This window comes from Rhipicephalus microplus, unplaced genomic scaffold (genome assembly GCF_043290135.1).
Source record: "Rhipicephalus microplus isolate Deutch F79 unplaced genomic scaffold, USDA_Rmic scaffold_337, whole genome shotgun sequence".
Lineage (NCBI taxonomy): Eukaryota > Metazoa > Arthropoda > Arachnida > Ixodida > Ixodidae > Rhipicephalus > Rhipicephalus microplus.
The window spans coordinates 127,097-133,748 of NW_027464905.1; the positions used below are offsets into that span (position 1 = coordinate 127,097).

General features: G+C 59.5%; 2 non-coding genes across 2 annotated transcripts; both read left to right on the forward strand.

Annotated features, from left to right (window-relative positions):
• The first annotated feature begins 2,020 nt into the window (after positions 1 to 2,020).
• Positions 2,021 to 3,835, forward strand: LOC142793810 (small subunit ribosomal RNA). Its single transcript, XR_012891838.1, has one exon. It is a non-coding gene; the product is annotated as a small subunit ribosomal RNA (ribosomal RNA).
• Positions 3,836 to 5,552: 1,717 nt separating this feature from the next.
• On the forward strand, positions 5,553 to 5,705 carry LOC142793823 (5.8S ribosomal RNA). Its single transcript, XR_012891849.1, has one exon. It is a non-coding gene; the product is annotated as a 5.8S ribosomal RNA (ribosomal RNA).
• The last annotated feature ends 947 nt before the right edge of the window (positions 5,706 to 6,652 follow it).

The following is a 6,652-nucleotide window of genomic DNA, read 5'->3' on the forward strand; positions in this document are numbered from 1 at the left end:
CAGTGGGAGCCGCGCACGAAAGCGGCGTCGCGAGACGGCTTCGCGGTCGCTAGTCGCACGAGCTCGGCAACCGCGTCTGCCGGGGCGGAGTTCGGGACGCCGACGGCTAAGTGGGAACCGCCGCTCGGATGTTCGCCGTTTGTGGCCGAGTGAGTGCTGGCACTCCGGCGAAGCCAAACGGGGCCGATTCCGGCACGATATCGGCGTCTTTCTACGTGCTCGCCGGCGACCGTCGCACGAGTACGGCAAAGTGCGTCTGCCGGGGCGGGGTTTGCGACGCGTACGCAATAGTGAGAACCGTCGCTCGGATGTTCGTCGTCTTTCGCCGAGCCAGTGCTGGCACTCCGGCGAAGCCGAACGGAGCCGATTCGGGCACGATATCGGCGTCTTTCCACGTGCTCGCCGGCGACCGTCGCACGAGTACGGTAAACCGCGTCAGCCGGGGCGGAGTTCGGGACGCCGATGCGAAAGTGGGAAGCGCCGCTCGGATCTTCGCCGTTTTTGGAGGAGTCAGTGGCGGCACTCCGGTGAAGCCAAGGTGCGCCAATTCGCGCACGATATCGGCGTCTTTCGACGTGCCCGCCGGCCACCGTCGCACGAGTACGGCAAACCTCGTCTGCCGGGGCGGGGTTTGCGACGCCGACGCAAAAGTGGGAACCGCCCGCTCGGATGTTCGCCGTTTTTGGCAGAGTGAGTGCTGGCACTCCGGCGAAGCGAAAGAGCGTGAATGCGCCCACGAAAGTAGCGTATTTGGACGTGCTTGACGGCGACCGCCGCAGGAGTACGAAAAACCACGTCAGCCGGGGCGAGCGACCCACGGCGGTCTGGGTGCTTATCGCTGCTATTATAGGGGCACCCCGGCAGACGCAGAAAGAAAAAAAAAAATGGGGACATGGCGTGCGTCACCGTGCGGCTTCGCAGCGTTGCCGAAGTCGCCGAGCCCTTCGACTGAGCCGAACGGCGGACAGGGAACGTTGGTCGGCCGTTCTAACCTGTCGGTGCCACGCCGAGACGTCGTTAAGGAAAACCGCGTCGTGGGCCTCTACGACGCCGTCGAGTCGTTGTACGTTTGGTGTCCAGCGTGTCGGCGGCGAGTAGCGGACACGTCGTTCACGACTTCGGTCTTTCGCAGTCGACGCGAACTTGCGGAGAGTCGTGGTGCCTCACGTTTTCGGCAGAAACCGCGGCGGAATTTTCCCGTGCGTGCGCGCACGACCTCGGTGCTGTGCCGTCAGCGTAGTGTTGCACAAACTCGTGGCCTACCCAAGGTGCGGTACGTTTGCGGCCGTATCCTCGGTGGGAATTTCGTGAGTAGGGTCGCAAATTCTACGACCTCGGCGGGTTTGAGAGCGACGTAGACTTGTGGCACGCTCAACATGCCACACGTTTCGGGGCACACCCGCGGTGAAATTTTCTCGAGTACGCTCGTATTAGGGCCCAAGGAGGTCTGGGTACTTATCGCTGCTATTATGTGGGGGTTCTCGTGAGCGGCGTACGCGAAAGCGACCGGGTGTCTGATATGCGGCGGGCTTCGGCCTCGTCAAGCGTGTCCTCGGGTCTGCTCCAGGGGAATCCACGGCAGTCGTCTGCAGCCTCATCCGCTTGATGCGTTAGGGGCTGGTTGTCGGACGGTGCCGTTTTACCACGATATCGAGGTGTGTTCCGTGTCGTCCTCGGGCGATTCAGATGCGAAAGCGCCGAAGACGCGGGCGTGACCCGTCGTCTGGCGGCTTTGCAGTCTCGGCTCCGTTGCTAGTTCCGGCCGGTCCACCGACAGTGCAGCGGGCTTGGGCAACCCGCACGGCGCGACCGAGTCGATGCAACGAAAAAGAGCGAGCATGAACGTGCTTCTTGCCGCACGGCTCCCACTCGTCTTTCGGGAAGGTTGTGCCGTAGCGAGCTCGAACGCCGTCATCTCGGAGTGCAAAATAAGCGTGTTGGGGCGCCTGAAGGTGGCCTCCGCCGCACACAGACTGCGTCCGGCCCGCCGAGGGCGAGGACGGACGCGCAGTCGAACGATTACCTGGTTGATCCTGCCAGTAATCATATGCTTGTCTCAAAGATTAAGCCATGCATGTCTAAGTACATGCCGAAATAAGGCGAAACCGCGAATGGCTCATTAAATCAGTTATGGTTCCTTAGATCGTTTCTTCCTACTTGGATAACTGTGGCAATTCTAGAGCTAATACATGCAGTGAGCCTGGAGCCCTTTGGGTAACGGGTGCTTTTATTAGACCAAGATCGATCGGGTTTCGGCCCGTATTGTGTGGTGACTCTGGATAACTTTGTGCTGATCGCATGGCCACGAGCCGGCGACGTTTCTTTCAAGTGTCTGCCTTATCAACTTTCGATGGTAGGTTACTTGCTTACCATGGTTGTTACGGGTAACGGAGAATCAGGGTTCGATTCCGGAGAGGGAGCCTGAGAAACGGCTACCACATCCAAGGAAGGCAGCAGGCGCGCAAATTACCCACTCCCGGCACGGGGAGGTAGTGACGAAAAATAACAATACGGGACTCTTTTGAGGCCCCGTAATTGAAATGAGTACACTCTAAATCCTTTAACGAGGATCAATTGGAGGGCAAGTCTGGTGCCAGCAGCCGCGGTAATTCCAGCTCCAATAGCGTATACTAAAGCTGCTGCGGTTAAAAAGCTCGTAGTTGGATCTCAGTTCCAGACGAGTAGTGCATCTACCCGATGCGACGGCTCGGACTGAACATCATGCCGGTTCTTTCTTGGTGCACTTCATTGTGTGCCTCGAGATGGCCGGTGCTTTTACTTTGAAAAAATTAGAGTGCTCAACGCAGGCGAGTCGCCTGAATAAACTTGCATGGAATAATAGAACAAGACCTCGTTTCTGTTCTGTTGGTTTTTGGAATACGAGGTAATGATTAAGAGGGACGGACGGGGGCATTCGTATTGCGGCGCTAGAGGTGAAATTCTTGGACCGTCGCAAGACGAACTACTGCGAAAGCATTTGCCAAGAATGTTTTCATTGATCAAGAACGAAAGTCAGAGGTTCGAAGGCGATCAGATACCGCCCTAGTTCTGACCATAAACGATGCCAACCAGCGATCCGCCTGAGTTACTCAAATGACTCGGCGGGCAGCTTCCGGGAAACCAAAGTATTTGGGTTCCGGGGGAAGTATGGTTGCAAAGCTGAAACTTAAAGGAATTGACGGAAGGGCACCACCAGGAGTGGAGCCTGCGGCTTAATTTGACTCAACACGGGAAAACTTACCCGGCCCGGACACTGGGAGGATTGACAGATTGAGAGCTCTTTCTTGATTCGGTGGATGGTGGTGCATGGCCGTTCTTAGTTGGTGGAGCGATTTGTCTGGTTAATTCCGATAACGAACGAGACTCTAGCCTATTAAATAGGTGCGGGGTTCCCAGCACCTTACAACCTTCTTAGAGGGACAAGCGGCTCCTAGCCGCACGAAACAGAGCAATAACAGGTCTGTGATGCCCTTAGATGTCCGGGGCCGCACGCGCGCTACACTGAAGGAAGCAGCGTGTCTTTATCCCTGTCTGAAAAGACTGGGTAACCCGTGGAACTTCTTTCGTGATTGGGATAGGGGCTTGCAATTGTTCCCCTTGAACGAGGAATTCCCAGTAAGCGCGAGTCATAAGCTCGCGTTGATTACGTCCCTGCCCTTTGTACACACCGCCCGTCGCTACTACCGATTGAATGATTTAGTGAGGTCTTCGGACCGATGTCCGGCGCGGCCTTTCGGTTGCGCCGGTCTGTTGGAAAGATGACCAAACTTGATCATTTAGAGGAAGTAAAAGTCGTAACAAGGTTTCCGTAGGTGAACCTGCGGAAGGATCATTAACGGATTGTGAAGGGTGAGCGCCTCAGCTGCGTCTGCGCCCGACACTTTCTGCCGCTGACCCCGTTTGGACGCGGGGTCGGCTTTTCCCCACGGGGCTGCCTGAATGTGGAGCGGCACCCCGTGACAAATTGTTGCGCCCAGCGGACGCCAACACCGCGACCTTGGACGGTCGCCAGGTGGCGGACGCGGGTACAAACGGCGCAACGCACTCATAGGTCGGCTTTCGACCCGCCACTGCACCGTGGCTCGAAGCGCTCGAAATGCGCGACCCGACCGCTGCGGGACCGCCTAGTACTGTAAACAGGAGCGGCGGAGCGCGAACGGCGAGTCGTGGTTACGTCGGTAGAAGGCGAGGCTGCGCGTTCCCGAAACGCCAGCCGAGTGCCCTCCCGACCGTTCGAGCGTGCAAGAACGAGACCCGACAATCGCGCGGCGACTGCCAAGTACGAGAGGAACGGCACAAGCGTCGGCGGTCGGTCAAGGAACTGGCGATGTGACGGGTCCGCTGTGCACCAGTGCATACCGTCCCGCCGTCCGCGGCAAGCGCCTCCGCGTCCTCGGGTGACGGAGGCTGCCGGTCGGTTCTTGCAGGCGAGGGATCTCGCTGGCACCGGTTCGCGTTGACGCGCGGCCGGTCATGGCACGGCGATGCGACGGCCGAGGTGCGCAGTACTCGATGGAGGAACCGCACGCTCCGATGACCGTCCCGCCCTCCGCGGCGTATGCGTACCGACCGTAATGGTTGCAGCAGCGCCGGCCGGCTTTTGAATTCGCCACACGAAACACGGTGCGAGATCGCGGTTAGGGGAGCGTCGACGTTGCCAGGCGTTTTGCTTGCTGCCGAGGGAAAGGCGGCACGGCCACGTCGCGCTCGTCGCGATTAGCGGGTCTGCGCGCTTTGGGAAGGTGCCGCAACGACTTGCCGAAAGAGGAAGCACGGAAGAACGAGGGACTTGGACGTCCCGACAATTGAACGCACTTGCGGCCAGCCCTTGCTGGCTTCGTTCTTCCGCCTCGAGTAGGCTCGTACGCGGCTCCGGCGCCGAAAGTGGTCCTTGGCACCGACTTCGGTGGACGTGGGAAGTGCCGCGCAAGTACGGCGCGCCTGGCTCCACCTGTTGGCTAAAGTAGGCAGCCGGATCGGCATTTTGGTGTGCGGTGGCAAACCGTGGATGCGAAAAAAGCTTGTGCGATTTCGTGGAACAAAAAGCGGGGGTCCCCCTTTTTATGCGGAGGAGACCGACCCGCCCGCCGTGGTGAACCGCGACGCCACGGTAAAAACGGGAGAGGCTTGTCGATGGGACCGTGCATCCCGCGCTCCACGGAGGCCGGGAGGCGGCCGCCCGAGGAAATGTGTAGCCGTCGAGGCCCGCATCTGCGTGCACTCTTATCCAAATGGGTGTACCGCAGGCATTTTCTGGTTAGGCGGGCCAATGAGAGCGAGCACACAACGATACCTACGGGTCCGGCTTGGAGAACCGGCTTCGACGCCTCCCGAGTATTTATAGAGGGGTGGACCACGAAAGCACTCGCAAGTAGCGGAAGCGAAACGCCGTCCGAAACACACCGTTTGCTCGATTTGCGGCAGCCGAAAAAGGCGCGGCAGAGTTTTGGAGTCCAAGCGTGCGCTGAAAAGCGCCCTTCTTGGCCACTGTTTGGCCGAGTGCCAGAAACGTTTGGTTTTGACTGTACGGAATTGAACAAACACTTTTTCACGACTCTAAGCGGTGGATCACTCGGTTCTCGGGTCGATGAAGAACGCAGCCAGCTGCGAGACTTGGTGTGAATTGCAGGACACACTGAGCACTGATTCTTTGAACGCACATTGCGGCCTTGGGTCTTCCCTTGGCTTCGTCTGTCTGAGGGTCGGATCACATATCAAGAGAGCCTTCGGCGCACAAGGGAACGTGAGCCGTCGACTCGTTTTGACCGCGTCGGCAACACGGACAGCACGCTGAACACCTCACAGCGAGCGCCAACAGCGGCCACTCAAGGGCGAGACGGTGGCGACCGTCGTGCCAGAGCCCAACCGAAACGGGGGCGACCGACTGCATTGAGGATGTGGCACCTCGTTGAGACCGCCGCAGGACTTCGAGTCGGAAGGAAGCCTGCAGGGAAAGTGCGGTCGAGGTTGCGTACTCCTCTCTGCGACCGGGCGCGCAAGAGCTGCGAGAGCCACGGACGCGCAACTTTAACGCACGGTAAACACGAGGAGCGAAAGCCGGCCAGCAAAGCTTCTCCAGCCGTGCGCAAAGTGCGCGAGATCGCAGCCTTGCGTTGCGCTTGTTGCCCTCGAAGTAAGCAGGGTGTCCCGTAGACCGGGCGCTCGAACACGCTGCGGGGCCGTGCCTCCTCCAGGCTTTGGGGAACGTTCGCGCGCAAAGCGCAGGGAGGTGAGGAGGCTGCGCCCGACGTTTGCGGTTCGCTGCGTACGCGGTTGATGCGGAGAGCACGGCGCGACGACTTGCCGCGAAGCGGAAAAAGTCTCCCGCACGAGTTGGCGAAACGTTGGCGAAGCTTAAGGCGTTCTCGTCGTAGTCCGCCGTCGGTCTAAGTGCTTCGCAGTTCCCGTCCCGTTCAAAAAACTGGGCCACTCCAGTTGGGGCGGGGGCGACGCTACACGAGACGATGCCTCTCGCCAGGCTGCGTGGCTGCCCTTGCGGCGGCGGCGACTGGCCTCGGCGGTGTTTGGGCTTTCGACACGGTCGTTTATCACGCAACTGCTCGGACGACGCACGCGCGCAGCGGAATGCCGCTTGCCAGCCTTGTGAAGATGTGACCCTGTACAGGGTTGCGGGCGCACTTGGTAGGGCGTC